Source organism: Oncorhynchus nerka, linkage group LG5, assembly GCF_034236695.1.
Source record: "Oncorhynchus nerka isolate Pitt River linkage group LG5, Oner_Uvic_2.0, whole genome shotgun sequence".
NCBI classification, from domain to species: domain Eukaryota; kingdom Metazoa; phylum Chordata; class Actinopteri; order Salmoniformes; family Salmonidae; genus Oncorhynchus; species Oncorhynchus nerka.
In genome coordinates this window covers 64367837-64384227 of record NC_088400.1, presented here as the reverse complement: position 1 = coordinate 64384227, position 16391 = coordinate 64367837, and the positions used below count along the sequence as shown (strand labels likewise).

At 45.8% G+C, this 16391-nt stretch overlaps 2 pseudogenes; one reads left to right on the top strand and one right to left on the bottom strand.

Annotated features, from left to right (window-relative positions):
• Positions 1-1723: 1723 nt before the first annotated feature.
• LOC135571825 (protein unc-50 homolog) lies at positions 1724-10961 on the top strand (annotated as a pseudogene).
• Positions 10849-16390, bottom strand: LOC135559635 (uncharacterized; annotated as a pseudogene).
• Position 16391: the final 1 nt, after the last annotated feature.

Here is a 16391-nt window from a genome sequence, read left to right as displayed (position 1 = left end):
TGGGCTATGTACAGGTGCAGTAATCTGTGAGCTGCGACGACAGCTGGTGCTTAAAGCAAGTGAGGGAGATAAGTGTTTCCAGTTTCAGAGATTTTTGTAGTTCGTTTCAGTCATTGGCAGCAGAGAACTGGAGGGAGAGGCGGCCAAAGGAAGAATTGGTTTTGGGGGTGACCAGAGAGATATACCTGCTGGAGCGCGTGCTACAGGTGGGTGCTGCTATGGTGACCAGCGAGCTGAGATAAGGGGGGACTTTACTTAGCAGGGTCTTATAGATGACCTGGAGCCAGTGGGTTTGGCGACGAGTATGAAGTGAGGGCCAGCCAACAAGAGCGTACAGGTCGCAGTGGTGGGTAGTATATGCGGCTTTGGTGACAAAACGGATGACGGACCCTCCACCTCCAAATTGATCCCGCTCCAGAGTACAGGCCTCGGAGTAACGCTCATTCCTTCAACTATAAACGCGAATCCGATCATCACCCCTGGTGAGCCAAAACCGCGACTCATCAGTGAAGAGCACTTTTTGCCAGTCCTGTCTGGTCCAGCGATGGTGGGTTTGTGCCCATAGGCGATGTTGTTGCCCGTGATGTCTTGTGAGGATCTGCCTTACAACAGGCCTACAAGCCCTCAGTCCAGCCTCTCTCAGCCTATTGCGAACAGTCTGAGCACTGATGGAAGGATTGTGTGTTCCTGGTGTAACTCGGGCAGCTATTTTTGCCATCCTGTACCTGTCCCGCAGGTGTGATGTTCGGGTCTGCCTCTGCGAGGACGATCTGCTGTCCGTCCTGTCTCCCTGTAGTGCTGTCTTAGGTGTCTCACAGTACGGACATAGCAATTTATTGCCCTGGCCACATCTGCAGTCCTCATGCCTCCTTGCAGCATGCCTAAGGCACGTTCACACAGATGAGCAGGGACCCAGGGCATCTTTCTTTTGGTGTTTTTCAGAGTCAGTAGAAAGGCCTCTTTAGTGTTCTAAGTTTTCATATCTGTGACCTTAATTGCCTACCGTCTGTAAGCTGTTAGTGTCTTAACGACCGTTCCACAGAGGCATGTTCATGAATTGTTTATGGTTAATTGAACAAGCATGAAAAACAGTGTTTAAACCCTTTACAATGAAGATCTTTGAAGTTAGTTATATACGAATTATCTTTGAAAGACAGGGTCCTGAAAAAGGGAAGTTTCTTTTTTGCTGAGTTTACAAGACCAGGTGTCGCAGAAATGCCAAGAAGATCATCAGGGAGCCCAGCCACCCAAGCCATGCCCTGTTCTCCCTGCTTCAATCACTTAGAAGTGGGCAGCACAGGAGCATCATGGCAAAAACTGAAAGACTGGCCAATAGTTTCTACCCTCAGACCATCAGACTACCTGAATAGCCACCACTAGTCAGCTACCTGCACCCCGCTCCCCGCTCCCCCCTGCTACTCCACCTATGGACATTCGCCCCACCCCCCAGTACTCCACCCATCGACATTTTCTGCATGTCAAAGCCAAAGATTTTCACTCACACCTGCAACCCTGTACATGTGACTAATAAACACTCTGAATCACCTATGCTATACTGCTTTCACACGCATATTCATTATACTGTCCGTTTAATTTAAAAACACATGCAAAAATCCATATCTATTCTTTTATTTTGGCTATGTCAGAGGGGAGTGGTGTTATGTTATGATAGATTGTACTACAACAAAGCTAGTTTAATTTAGTTTTGACTACAATTCCCAAGATGCAATGTCTAAGCGCCTCTTGGTCACTTACCGGAAGTTTCTACATGTTCAGTTGTCCGGAAGAGCAATTTTTACTGAGGAAAAGGAACATTCTTCTAAAAATAGGAGGTTCAGTAGGTACGTTTATTCCAACATTCTTATCTCTGTTTGCAACTAAACCATACATTATGTTGTAGTCTTGTCTAACGTGCTACTAATGCCAGACAATTCCATGTCCATCAAAGGGTCTATGCCACCGACCTAACGTCAGCTAGCCATAGCTAGCTACTTTGTTTAGTCTTACGTTTTGATACTCGCTGGCACAAATTACTTTAGTTTAAACAATATTGTTGGCAGGGAAACCCACAGTTTGCCAGCTGACGTTAGCTTTCAATAGCCATCTAGCTAGCTGCTACTAGTCTGTTAGCCTGGCATGTCAACAAAAAGCACAGTATATCACACTATCTGTCGTGACTGCTGGAGTGTGTTACAGACATATCAGATAGCTAGTAAGATGTCTAAACTAAACTACCGCAGACAGACTGACAGGATGGACGACGTCATTTAGGAAATAATCAATGTGACTGTTGCAATGACTTAATGTAATTGCATGGTAAAAGTCAATATTGTACAGGTTCTTTGATGTTGACATAAGCTGACAGTACTGTGTCACCAGGTGAGCCCTATGCAGGGAGAAAAAGAAGACTGCACCTCCACTGTAAATCAAATTCTGTATATCTATGGCTCTGATTTGGTCATCGTGATGCTTCCTGTGTTTCCCAGCACTATGTTACCGACCACCTCGCCGCAGAACGGAAGCCTGAGTGCCCGCGATGCGGCACGCCACACAGCGGGCGCCAAGCGCTACAAATACCTGAGGAGGCTGCTGCACTTCAAAGCCATGGACTTTGAGTTTGCTGTGTGGCAGATGCTCTACCTGTTCACCTCCCCACAGAGAGTGTATCGTAACTTCCACTACAGGAAGCAGACCAAGGACCAGTGGGCCAGAGACGACCCTGCCTTCCTGGTGTTACTCAGCATCTGGCTCTGTGGTCAGTATCTTGGGTGTTTTTCACAGCAGTCGATCTTTAACAATCACCTTGCCCTTTTTGAACAAGTGTGCTTTATAAAAACAAGGAGCGGTCGCATCTGCACTCGGTCCGCAGGTAGTATTACATTTCATTACATTTCATTATAGTACAACGGCTTGATTTGTCTAATCTTAGCAATTTCTTCTTAGCTAGCTACACAGCCGTCTTTGTATCATAGATAATTGCGTAATTATCGTATTTCGTCGTCCTAACGCAGTCTACACTGCCCTGCAGCTAGCCAGCTAGCTAACGTCCACCGTTAGCTAGTCCACCGTCTACCGATTAGCAGCACAACTATTACACTCAACTGAACGACTTGATTAGTGTAGTGTTAGCTAGCTACATAGTTGTCTTTGCTGTCTTCGTACCCAAGATAATTGTGTAGTTTAGAGTGTGTAGTTTTATGTCGTCCTTAACATAGGAGACTCTGCTAGCTAGCCAACAGCTAGCCAACGTCTACCGAACAGAACTTCTGCACTCAACAATCCGGTCGCATTTCGCTTCGCTCCACAGGTAGTATCACATTTTTCATTTCATTTCATTACAGTACAACGGCTTGATTTGTTTGATCGTAGACAGCTAGCCAACGCTAGCCAGCTAGCCGTCTTTGTATCAAATATAATTGTGTAGTCTAGAGCGATTTCCTAGGTTAGCCAGCCAGCTATTGTCGTTCTTTTAACGCAACGTAACGTAATCAACACTGCTAGCTAGCCAGCTAGCCCCGAATAGCAGCACAGTAGAAACTATTACACTCAACGGAACGACTTGATTAGTGTAGTGTCAACAACCCAGCCAATGCCAACTAGCCTACTTAGTCAACAACGCAGCCTCTGCCAGCTAGCCTACTTCAGCAGTACTGTATCATTTTAATCATTTTAGTCAATAAGATTCTTGCTACGTAAGCTTAACTCTCTGAACACTCGTGACGTGTAGTCCACTTGTCATTCCAATCTCCTTTGCATTAGCGTAGCCTCTTGTGTAGCCTGTCAACTATGTGTCTGTCTATCCCTGTTCTCTCCTCTCTGCACAGACCATACAAACGCTCCACACCGCGTGGCCGCGGCCACCCTAATCTGGTGGTCCCAGCGCGCACGACCCACGTGGAGTTCCAGGTCTCCGGTAGCCTCTGGAACTGCCGATCTGCGGCCAACAAGGCAGAGTTCATCTCCGCCTATGTCTCCCTCCAGTCCCTCGACTTCTTGGCACTGACGGAAACATGGATCACCACAGACAACACTGCTACTCCTACTGCTCTCTCTTCGTCTGCCCACGTGTTCTCGCACACCCCGAGAGCTTCTGGTCAGCGGGGTGGTGGCACCGGGATCCTCATCTCTCCCAAGTGGTCATTCTCTTTCTCCCCTTACCCATCTGTCTATCGCCTCCTTTGAATTCCATGCTGTCACAGTTACCAGCCCTTTCAAGCTTAACATCCTTATCATTTATCGCCCTCCAGGTTCCCTCGGAGAGTTCATCAATGAGCTTGATGCCTTGATAAGCTCCTTTCCTGAGGACGGCTCACCTCTCACAGTTCTGGGCGACTTTAACCTCCCCACGCCTACCTTTGACTCATTCCTCTCTGCCTCCTTCTTTCCACTCCTCTCCTCTTTTGACCTCACCCTCTCACCTTCCCCCCTACTCACAAGGCAGGAAATACGCTCGACCTCATCTTTACTAGATGCTGTTCTTCCACTAACCTCGTTGCAACTCCCCTCCAAGTCTCCGACCACTACCTTGTATCCTTTTCCCTCTCGCTCTCATCCAACACTTCCCACACTGCCCCTACTCGGATGGTATCGCGCCGTCCCAACCTTCGCTCTCTCTCCCCGCTACTCTCTCCTCTTCCATCCTATCATCTCTTCCCTCTGCTCAAACCTTCTCCAACCTATCTCCTGATTCTGCCTCCTCAACCCTCCTCTCCTCCCTTTCTGCATCCTTTGACTCTCTATGTCCCCTATTCTCCAGGCCGGCTCGGTCCTCCCCTCCCGCTCCGTGGCTCGACGACTCATTGCGAGCTCACAGAACAGGGCTCCGGGCAGCCGAGCGGAAATGGAGGAAAACTCGCCTCCCTGCGGACCTGACATCCTTTCACTCCCTCCTCTCTACATTTTCCTCTCTCTCTCTGCTGCTAAAGCCACTTTCTACCACTCTAAATTCCAAGCATCTGCCTCTAACCCTAGGAAGCTCTTTGCAACCTTCTCCTCCCTCCTGAATCCTCCTCCCCTCCCCCTCCTCCCTCTCTGCAGATGACTTCGTCAACCATTTTGAAAAGAAGGTCGACGACATCCGATCCTCGTTTGCTAAGTCAAACGACACCGCTGGTTCTGCTCACACTGCCCTACCCTGTGCTCTGACCTCTTTCTCCCCTCTCTCTCCAGATGAAATCTCGCGTCTTGTGACGGCCGGCCGCCCTACAACCTGCCCGCTTGACCCTATCCCCTCCTCTCTTCTCCAGACCATTTCCGGAGACCTCCTCCCTTACCTCACCTCGCTCATCAACTCATCCCTGACCGCTGGCTACGTCCCTTCCGTCTTCAAGAGAGCGAGAGTTGCACCCCTTCTGAAAAAACCTACACTCGATCCCTCCGATGTCAACAACTACAGACCAGTATCCCTTCTTTCTTTTCTCTCCAAAACTCTTGAACGTGCCGTCCTTGGCCAGCTCTCCCGCTATCTCTCTCAGAATGACCTTCTTGATCCAAATCAGTCAGGTTTCAAGACTAGTCATTCAACTGAGACTGCTCTTCTCTGTATCACGGAGGCGCTCCGCACTGCTAAAGCTAACTCTCTCTCCTCTGCTCTCATCCTTCTAGACCTATCGGCTGCCTTCGATACTGTGAACCATCAGATCCTCCTCTCCACCCTCTCCGAGTTGGGCATCTCCGGCGCGGCCCACGCTTGGATTGCGTCCTACCTGACAGGTCGCTCCTACCAGGTGGCGTGGCGAGAATCCGTCTCCACACCACGTGCTCTCACCACTGGTGTCCCCCAGGGCTCTGTTCTAGGCCCTCTCCTATTCTCGCTATACACCAAGTCACTTGGCTCTGTCATAACCTCACATGGTCTCTCCTATCATTGCTATGCAGACGACACACAATTAATCTTCTCCTTTCCCCCTTCTGATGACCAGGTGGCGAATCGCATCTCTGCATGTCTGGCAGACATATCCGTGTGGATGACGGATCACCACCTCAAGCTGAACCTCGGCAAGACGGAGCTGCTCTTCCTCCCGGGAAGGACTGCCCGTTCCATGATCTCGCCATCACGGTTGACAACTCCATTGTGTCCTCCTCCCAGAGCGCTAAGAACCTTGGCGTGATCCTGGACAACACCCTGTCGTTCTCAACTAACATCAAGGCGGTGGCCCGTTCCTGTAGGTTCATGCTCTACAACATCCGCAGAGTACGACCCTGCCTCACACAGGAAGCGGCGCAGGTCCTAATCCAGGCACTTGTCATCTCCCGTCTGGATTACTGCAACTCGCTGTTGGCTGGGCTCCCTGCCTGTGCCATTAAACCCCTACAACTCATCCAGAACGCCGCAGCCCGTCTGGTGTTCAACCTTCCCAAGTTCTCTCACGTCACCCCGCTCCTCCGCTCCCTCCACTGGCTTCCAGTTGAAGCTCGCATCCGCTACAAGACCATGGTGCTTGCCTACGGAGCTGTGAGGGGAACGGCACCTCAGTACCTCCAGGCTCTGATCAGGCCCTACACCCAAACAAGGGCACTGCGTTCATCCACCTCTGGCCTGCTCGCCTCCCTACCACTGAGGAAGTACAGTTCCCGCTCAGCCCAGTCAAAACTGTTCGCTGCTCTGGCCCCCAATGGTGGAACAAACTCCCTCACGACGCCAGGACAGCGGAGTCAATCACCACCTTCCGGAGACACCTGAAACCCCACCTCTTTAAGGAATACCTAGGATAGGATAAAGTAATCCCTCTCACCCCCTCCCCTGAAAAGATTTAGATGCACTACTGTTCCACTGGAGGTCATAAGGTGAATGCACCAATTTGTAAGTCGCTCTGGATAAGAGCGTCTGCTAAATGACTTAAATGTAAATGTAAATGTAAATGAGTGGGAACTGTGTAGCAATAGTTTGACCACTAAAATAACTTTTAGCAATTTAGAGAAAGTATAAATATGCACAACCCAACAAAAAGCAAAGCACCTTTAAAGCATCATATTAAAGCTTTGACTAGAAATGAAACAGCAACAGAAATTATTAACAAACTCAAAATAGGATGCAATAAGGCTTTATTGTATAGGATGTATAGGATGCAATAAGGCTTTATTGTATGGGATGTATAGGATGCAATAAGGCTTTCTTGTATAGGATGTATAGGATGCAATACGGCTTTCTTGTATAGGATGTATAGGATGCAATAAGGCTTTATTGTATAGGATGTATAGGATGCAATAAGGCTTTATTGTATGGGATGTATAGGATGCAATAAGGCTTTCTTGTATAGGATGTATAAGATGCAATAAGGCTTTCTTGTATAGGATGTATAGGATGCAATAAGGCTTTATTGTATAGGATGTATAGGATGCAATAAGGCTTTCTTGTATAGGATGTATAGGATGCAATAAGGCTTTATTGTATAGGATGTATAGGATGCAATAAGGCTTTATTGTATGGGATGTATAGGATGTATAGGATGCAATAAGGCTTTATTGTATGGGATGTATAGGATGCAATAAGGCTTTATTGTATAGGATGTATAGGATGCAATAAGGCTTTCTTGTATAGGATGTATAGGATGCAATAAGGCTTTATTGTATAGGATGTATAGGATGCAATAAGGCTTTCTTGTATAGGATGTATAGGATGCAATAAGGCTTTATTGTATAGGATGTATAGGATGCAATAAAGGCTTTATTGTATGGGATGTATAGGATGCAATAAGGCTTTCTTGTATAGGATGTATAGGATGCAATAAGGCTTTCTTGTATAGGATGTATAGGATGTAACCACCAATTAGACAGGAATGAATGTATCATTTGGAGTAGTTATGGGACCCTCTTTCCATTGACTTGGTCTCATCTCACATGTGATTAAAACAGATCAGAGACATAAAGAGTTTGTGATGAGACTGTGTAGTCTCAAGGAAATGTTTTGATGATCAGTTACTCCACATGCTCGGCAGGTAACCTAGTGGTTAGAGCGTTGGACTAGTAACCGGAAGGTTGCAAGATCGAATCCCGAGCTGACGAGGTAAAAATCTGTCGTTCTGCCCCTGAACAAGACAGTTAACCCACTGTTCCTAGTCCGTCATTGAAAATAAGAATTTGTTCTAAACTGACTTGCCTAGTTAAATAAAGGTAAAATACATTTTTTTAAAAATGATGACTGAAAGAAGATTGGGAGCTGTTTTTGTTAGACTTACACAGTAAAATAAATAACAGACACTTAACACAGAGCTCCAGACAGTTTTACAACGGGTAACTAGCAATAGGCTGGTGCTGAATATCTCAAACGAAGAGCATCATTTTTGGGACAAATCACTCGCTCAATGCTAAACCTCGTTTAGATCTATTATTGAATGATGTGGCTATTGATCAAGTTGAGATGAAACTGCTGGGTGTAACCCTAGATAGCAAGCTGTCATGGTCAAAACATATAGACTAGATGGTTGCTTAAATGGGAAGAGGTCTGACCGCGATAGGGCGTTGCTCAGCCTTTTGACATCTGTCGTCCAGACTGGTCCAACAGGCTCTAGTTTTGGAGCACCTGGAATACTGCCCGGTTGTGGCAAAGAAGGACATGGGTCAGTTGCAGTTGGCCCAGAACAAAGCAGCCCGTATCTCACTTGGAGGGAAAGTGTCAGTAACATGCATGTCAGTCTCCTTTCTCAAAGTTGAGGAGAGATTGACTGCATCACTATTGGTCTTTGTAAGAGGTATTGATGTGATGAAGGTACCAAACTGTCTGTTCAAGCAGTTGGTACACAGTTTGGACACTAACCGGTACAAAACAAGACATGCAAACAGAGGTCTCTTCACAGTCCCCAGGTCCAGAACAGAGGCTGGGAAACACAGTATTAAATAGAGCCATGACGACATGGAACTCTCTGCCACCCCAGGTAACTCAAGCTAGAAATAAAACCAGATAATAGCACACCTTACTGCACAAGGGGACTGTGAAGAGAGACAGCCATTTTATATATCTTGTATTGCAACTTGCAATGTATTAGACCTAGATATTGTATGTACTGATATGTACGCTGTGTCATTTTAAATGCATGTATTTCAGTCCTTAACTATACATTGTCATGTTTTATGTGGACCCCAGGAAGAGGAGCTGATGCTTTTCCAGCAGCTCATTGGGATCCTAATAAATAACAATATTATCATCTTTTTGCTTTTGTCCTGTGGCTGTGGTTGACACCGGTCTCTCGTCCTCTGTGTGTAGTGTCCACAGTGGGCTTTGGGCTGGTGCTGGACATGGGCTTTGTGGAGACTCTGAAGCTGCTGCTGTGGGTGGTGTTCATAGACTGCATCGGCGTGGGCCTGCTCATCTCCACACTCATGTGGTGAGTTGAGATTTACAGAAAGAGCTAGATGGAATGGCTGGAAGCATCATATTGTGTGTATGTCTATCTGGTCCCTTCAGATACTGAGTAGAGGTTGTCTTCGGGCTGTTTAAATGTTGGTCCTTCCCCAGGCTCTTCTAAAGGCCCTTTCCTGTCCGTGCTGTATCCCCAGGTTCATCACCAATAAGTACCTGCTGAAGCCGCCCAGTAAGGACTATGATGTAGAGTGGGGCTACGCCTTCGATGTGCATCTCAATGCCTTCTACCCCCTGCTTGTCATCCTGCACTTCCTACAGCTCTTCTTTATAAACCGTGAGTGCAGGCTTGTTATTACACATTTCTAACATGTTACGGTGTTATTTGTTGTAACGGTGTCTGATCTCTGCTGTTTGTTTCAGATATCGTAGTGATAAACTCAGACTGGTTCCTGGGGTACTTTGTAGGGAACAGTCTGTGGCTGACAGCCATCAGCTACTATCTATACATTACATTCCTGGGATACAACGGTGAGGCCCCTATAACAGTTTTATCAAAGATTTTTTTATAACTAAACCAAGATAGACCACAGCCTGTCTTTTCCAATGGGAACAAATGAGTCATAGTGGGCAGAACAAGCAAGGAGGTGGGCATATCCAAGCACGAGCTAGCAAGATCCTATTGGCCCGTTCTTGCAAACCTACTCTTAAGTGTCCATGTGCTATAACTCAATTCGCCTTTGCACTCCTTCTAAACAATGTGTTTTTTACGACTTTGCCAAAGGGTAAAGCCTACAAGACTTAGTCCACTCTGTTCATAACAGATTCTAGTTTTGGGAACAGAAAACTGTATTGAGATCAAATGTTTCAAAACTTGCAGAATGTCGGTCATCCTTCCTCTGCTGGCCACTGGGCTTTATTTTACATTCAGTCATTTAGCAGATGCTATTATCCAGAGCGATTACAGGGGCAATTAGGGTTAAGTGCCTTGCTCAAGGGCACAGACAGATTTCCCCACCTAATCGGCTCAGGGATTCAAACCAGGGCCCTTTCGGTTACTGGCCCAATGCTCTTAACCACTAGGCTACCTGACGCTTCCGCTCACTGCCATATTTGGTAGTGAGTGGAAATGACAAGCGGATGCTACACATTTGTTCTGTGGTTTTATTCACCTTTAAGGGGGTGAAACCATCAGACCCTCTAACAATGGTTACGTCTACCAACTGTATATTTACTCCAGTTCCTCTCTCGCTGTCCCCTCAGCATTGCCCCAACTGCAGAACACAGTGGTTCTGCTCTACCCCTTCGCCCTGCTAGTTCTCCTCTACATCCTCTCTCTCTCCCTGGGATGGAACTTCACCAAGGGCCTCTGCTGGTTCTACAAGTACCGCGTCCAGTAGACACTAGCCAGGACCAGAGCCCACAGACAGTCAGGTGGCTCTGAGGACTCATGGACAATGTTTTCATTCTGGAATGTGATTGGATGGGGTGATGCAGTTTTGTATACTTTGTAAATAATACTTTGGCTGTAAGATACAAATTGTGGTTTGTTTTTATTTTAAACATGACGTAATGAAAAGTGGTGAATTTGTATTTGAATTGGACTAAGGGGCGTTTCTCTGAGTACATTCCTGGGCACTTTCAATAAAGAGGCTTTACTTCATCCCCCTTTTCATTAACAGGAAAGAAATGCAATCTAAAACAACTGATAACATCACTCATGGACATTTGCTGTTGACCTCATAATATATATAGTAAGACATCGGGAAATAAATAATCTACAGTTAAAGTAAAATGGTGATTCAAAACAGACACATCCACCACCACAAACTGTCTCCCTGTACAAAACTCATTACGAAGAGTGGAATTTGAGCCCTCCCCTATAATTTTGTAAAATAAACAATTGAAAGCAATATGGGACAGCGGTATCAGTGTAGTTCCCTTATTACTTCAGTGAGTCCATCAAGCTCTCCAGGTCAACTGTCCTCATGACGACAACTTGGTGCTCCTTCTCCAGGACTCCCAGCTTGTCCAGGACCATCATGCCCCGGGTGTAGGTCCCCTGAAGCTCCACGGTAACCGCCACCGGCTCAAGACACCCACACGAAGCTGCCATGGCGGGCCTTGTCTGCACGACACAAAACCCGGGCCAGCAGTCATCTCCCGTTGGTAGCGAGCACAAGTGGCCACGGTGTCCATTGTGTGTTTGAAGATGCTCTTCATGAAGTGGGCCTTGTCTGAGTCCTGGGCCAGCCAGTTGTCACAGAATGACTGCAGGGTGCAGATTAGAGAATTGGGTTTGGAGAAAAGACTAATCAATTTGCTCAAACAAAATGTATGTAATATCTTTGTAAAAAGGCTGCAAGTGATATTTCGATAGACTTCATTACTGAGTAAGCCAGTGGATGCATCTCAATAATTGAAAGTGGCCACCTCTCCTTGTCTCATTTCCTCCCATCTGCTCTGATGTGAGAGCTGGACCAGTGCTTACAATAAGCATGGTAGTGGGTGAGCCTTTATTTAGTCTGTATAGGTAGATGACCAGAACCTGTGGTCTTACCCATGGTAGCTTGTTCTCACAGCAGAACTCCCAGGTAGGTTGGACAGAAGAAGCGGTTCAGGACGATGTAAGCAGCCTCCGGGTCGGCAGCAAAGTTGAACTCTGCACACACGGTGGTGTTCCCCCTCGCTGCAAACACAAATAACAATATCCAAGAAACAACGTAACATCCTACCAGGTCAATTGACTGTATGACAAAGTATGTTGTTAAGTCACTAGGCAAATGTAAATTACATTAAAGACACAAAGCCCTCACAGTCAGTGTTGCCTCCCATGATGAAGAGACCTTTGCGTTTCTGAGGGAGGTGGGGTCAATCTTCACTGCAAGGGCCAGGTTGGTCAACGGGGCCATTGCTACCAGGCACACCTAGACAGAGAAACACAGTCAATCCAGACATCTACTATGAAGGGAAAAAAACACCCTTAACACCTTGGCAACAAAGCACTAGACCTCATTATAAACTGGTCCTGAAAATCTCAAACTATGAGCATTTGGTACAAACCATTCATTAAGTGCTAGACCTCAGCTGAATCTGGTAATAAATGGTGTGGCTGTTAAACATGTTGAGACTAAATTACTTGGAGTTACCTTAGATTGTAAACTGTCATGGTCAAAAATATAGATGAAATGGTTATAAAGATGCTGTGTGTAAGTTGACTATGCAAACAATAAAGATGGGGAGAGGTCTAGCCGCGATAAAGAGATGCTCTGCTCTTTGACACCACTCCAAAATGCCATTTCTGCTCTAGTTTTGTCTAGTCTTAATTATCGTCCAGCCGTGTGGTCCAGTGCTGCAAGGAAAGACCTAGGTAAGCTGCATTTGGCCCAGAACAGAGCAGCACGTTTTGCTCTTCATTGTAATCAGAGGGCTGATATAAATACTATGCTGCCAGTCTCTCTTGGCTAAGAGTTGAGACTGATGGCATCACTTCTTTTTAAGAAACAATGTGTTGAAAATCCCAACAGTTTGCATAGTCAACTTACACAGCTCTGACACACACACTTATCCCACCAAACATGACACCAGGGGTCTTTTCATAGTCCCCAAATCCAGAACGAATTCAAGAAAACGTACAGTATTATATTGAGCCCTTATTGCATGGAACTTCCTTCCATCTCATATTGCTCAAATAGACAGCAAACCTGGTTTCAAAACCAAAGCAACACCTCACAACACAACACCTCTCCCCTATTTAACCTGGATAGTTTGTGTGTATGCATTGATATGTAGGCTACGTGTGTGTGCTGTTTTAAAAATGTATGTAGTTCTGTCCTTGAGCTGTTCTTGTCTATTAATGTTCTGTATTATGTTTCATGTGGACCCCAGGAAGAGTAGCCGCTGTTTTTGCAATAGCTAATGGGGATCCTAGTAAAATACCTTCTTGTTTGGATTCCCCAATGCAAAGACATTTCTCATAGATCTAGGGGTGCTGGGGTTTGGTTTTAGCCTAGGAACCTAACCCTTCTGTTACTGACCTCTCCAGGGTTCTCATTGACCAGCCTGATGATGGCTTCCACAGCCCCTTCGGTCTGCAGCAGCTCCAGGCCCGGGGCATCTGGGTCAGGGGCGTCCCCCAGCCCATCCTGCCCTTGGAAGGAGCCTGCCGACAGGGGGTGGCCCATCAGAGGCTCCGCAGCGCCACCGAACACTGGGATCTAACGCAACACAGTCGATATAATACATACTGACGTTAGTCTATAATAGAATATAAGCTTACCACCAAAATGGTATGATCGTTACAAATCAAATGGTTGTTTAATGAAGTGAGCAGTCTTTCCACCAGGCCTACCTCAAGTCTCTGGCAGACCTTGACGACTCGCAGTGTGTTCCTGCAGGAGTTTTCCAGGGAGGCGTTGCCGCTTACGCAGGTGATCCCCAGGACCTCCACGTTGGGGGCTGCGAGAGCCATCATGATGGCCAGAGCGTCATCCACCCCGTGTCCACGTCAAGCACCAGTTTCTTATCGGACCCCCTTGGATCCTTGAACGCTTAGAGGTGCAATCAACGACAGTCAGAACAGCAGTAACATTAAATGGGACATTACACTCCAAAATCTAAGTTCGTCAACAATTTCTTTACCAGCAAAATTGTGCTTGACGATAGTTTGACTGTCGTTGCCGACGCATCTTCTTTGAAAGACTAAAAGCATGTCTGCTACACCTCGCCATGCACCTTTATATCGGAATGAATGGAGAAGACACACAGTATAGGAATTGAATCATAAGTAATCAGGCCGAGTACAGCAGCCGTAAAGAATATCTGATATTGCCTATATGGAAACCCTATGTGTAACCCTGCCAGCTATACATGTGTGTGTGTTGGAACGGGCTTCTCAACGCATTTTTTTCAAATTGACTGGGCCAACGTTCTGCACATAGAAATATAATTATATTTCTAATGGTTCTGTGCTACGCGAAACCCACGGACAAATGTCCTGCGCACGTAGGTGGATACACAGGTCAAAAGATTGGTAAACTGTAGCCTGATATTACCAAGCTGATTAGCACTGGAGTCCACGTAGCGAACCGGATTGTAAGCCCACGAGACTTCTGGGCGGTTGTTCGAGGTCAGGTAAAATAAACAACCACCACTACGCCGCTGTATGTGAGGGTGTAACATCCCCAACGTTGTGGCAACGTAATGGCAATGTACCGTCCTTAACATGTTCTCTTAGCTTTGTGTCAGTGTCCATCACCATTCGAATCCCTTTGCTCACCTCTTGTTTCTTTCGCTCACATTTTGGAGGACAGTTCATTGTCGCTGCAATGTTGTGAATGTCCTTCGGTAGGATGACTTTGCTCTTCGATCACCAATCTTTTGTTGCCATCGTACTTTGTCAGCAATTCGGGAACACTTGGCGCGTTCAGCCGGACATAGTTGTCTCCTCTTGGGGTAGTGCTTGAATGCAGCCTGTACAAGAACATTAATTTATACATGTGTGAACAACCATCAACCAGTAATTGTTATGTGATAGTCCTAGTGTATTTTATCATAACAGTAAGACTATAAAATGTATCATGGTATTGCCATCTGGAATTGAACCCATTATGTTGACCACTCACCTCACTGACTTCATGGTTGTCTATTTTAACCATTTCCTTTACAACTAATCTCTCTCCATCCTCTGAAGTTTTGACTTTGATTAAAGCTGGGCATCCAACCCTGCAGGTACTGTAGAGACAACGAGCCTACTTTAACATTGTTCGAACAATGTAAAACGAAATACATTTCTAATTAAAAACAGTTTTTTTATACTCACCACTACTACAACAAAAGAAATATGCTCTCTTGTCCTGGAAAACATTACATTGAAAAACTCTTATTATTATGACGGACGCTGCAAAACAGTCAGCAGATATGTAGGCTACATGACCACGGATACAATAAAAAAAAGTCATCTAGAAATGGAAGCTAGCTACCTCGTTTTCGGACGCACTCCTTTAGAATGTGATAAGACATTTCTGCCACCGTGTATACAAGTCAGATGTATGGTCACATACTTCAACTCAGGATTGTAATGGTGCCTTGGATTTAATCGTTTGACTTTTTCAATTGTTCTTGCGTCGCGGCGGTAAAACTGGACAAAATTCTCATTTTCGAATGCGGTGAGCGCAATATTAAAGTGTGTATAATTTGAGTATGTCGACCCAACATTAAGAGAAGCCATTCCTCTGCGCGAAATAAAGACGTCCTTTCACGGAACCGCAGCCACTACTATAAGAGTTCTTCTTATTCCCCCCTTTTTGTTCGTTCTTCAGTGTGCACACCAGATGTTGAGTGCATTTACTGCCACCCAGACGGTCACACGATCACACTCCAGTCCAGACGACTGGAGTGTGATCGAGAGTAATAGACCACAGTGGTGGTCTGCTTATGTCTGCCAAGGCTGTATTCATAGCAGACTGTGTAGTTCTCCAAAACATTTTCCTAACTCAGTCAAACGTATTAAAACACCAAATCTTTGGAGGTATCCTGAACAGTGGAAGAAAATATGATCTATATATTCCAGAGATGTTTTAGTCAAAATACAGTGCGTCCAATATTAATGATTAAATAAAAATAATACAGGATTACAAATGGAGCGAAAGGCTGAGTAGATTTGCATTCACTCTGCCCACTACGGACCCGGCACTCCTTTGTAAAAAGAGAAGTGAAAAATAAACCCAATTACCTCCACCTCTGGAAACGAGACGCTGATCTCCATAGTGTGCCATATGCCAATGGGGCTGCCATTGTCTTCAAGCAGCACTGTATTTTAGGAATCAAAATGTGTTGAACCTTGTTTCTTTCTAGTTGTGACTATGAGTACATCACCACAGACATAACTGGCTTCATATCTCGACAGCTTTGCTACTGTATAACAAGTGGCATCTTGCATAGAACAAAAAAAAAATCCTAGTAAACAGACTCAAGGTCTTTTGTTTTACAAAAAAAAAAAATCCTAGTAAACAGACTCAAGGTCTTTTGTTTTACTGTGACCTGGCTGGATGTCATTTCACTCTAGCTGGAGTCACCCAGATAAGATTCTGGA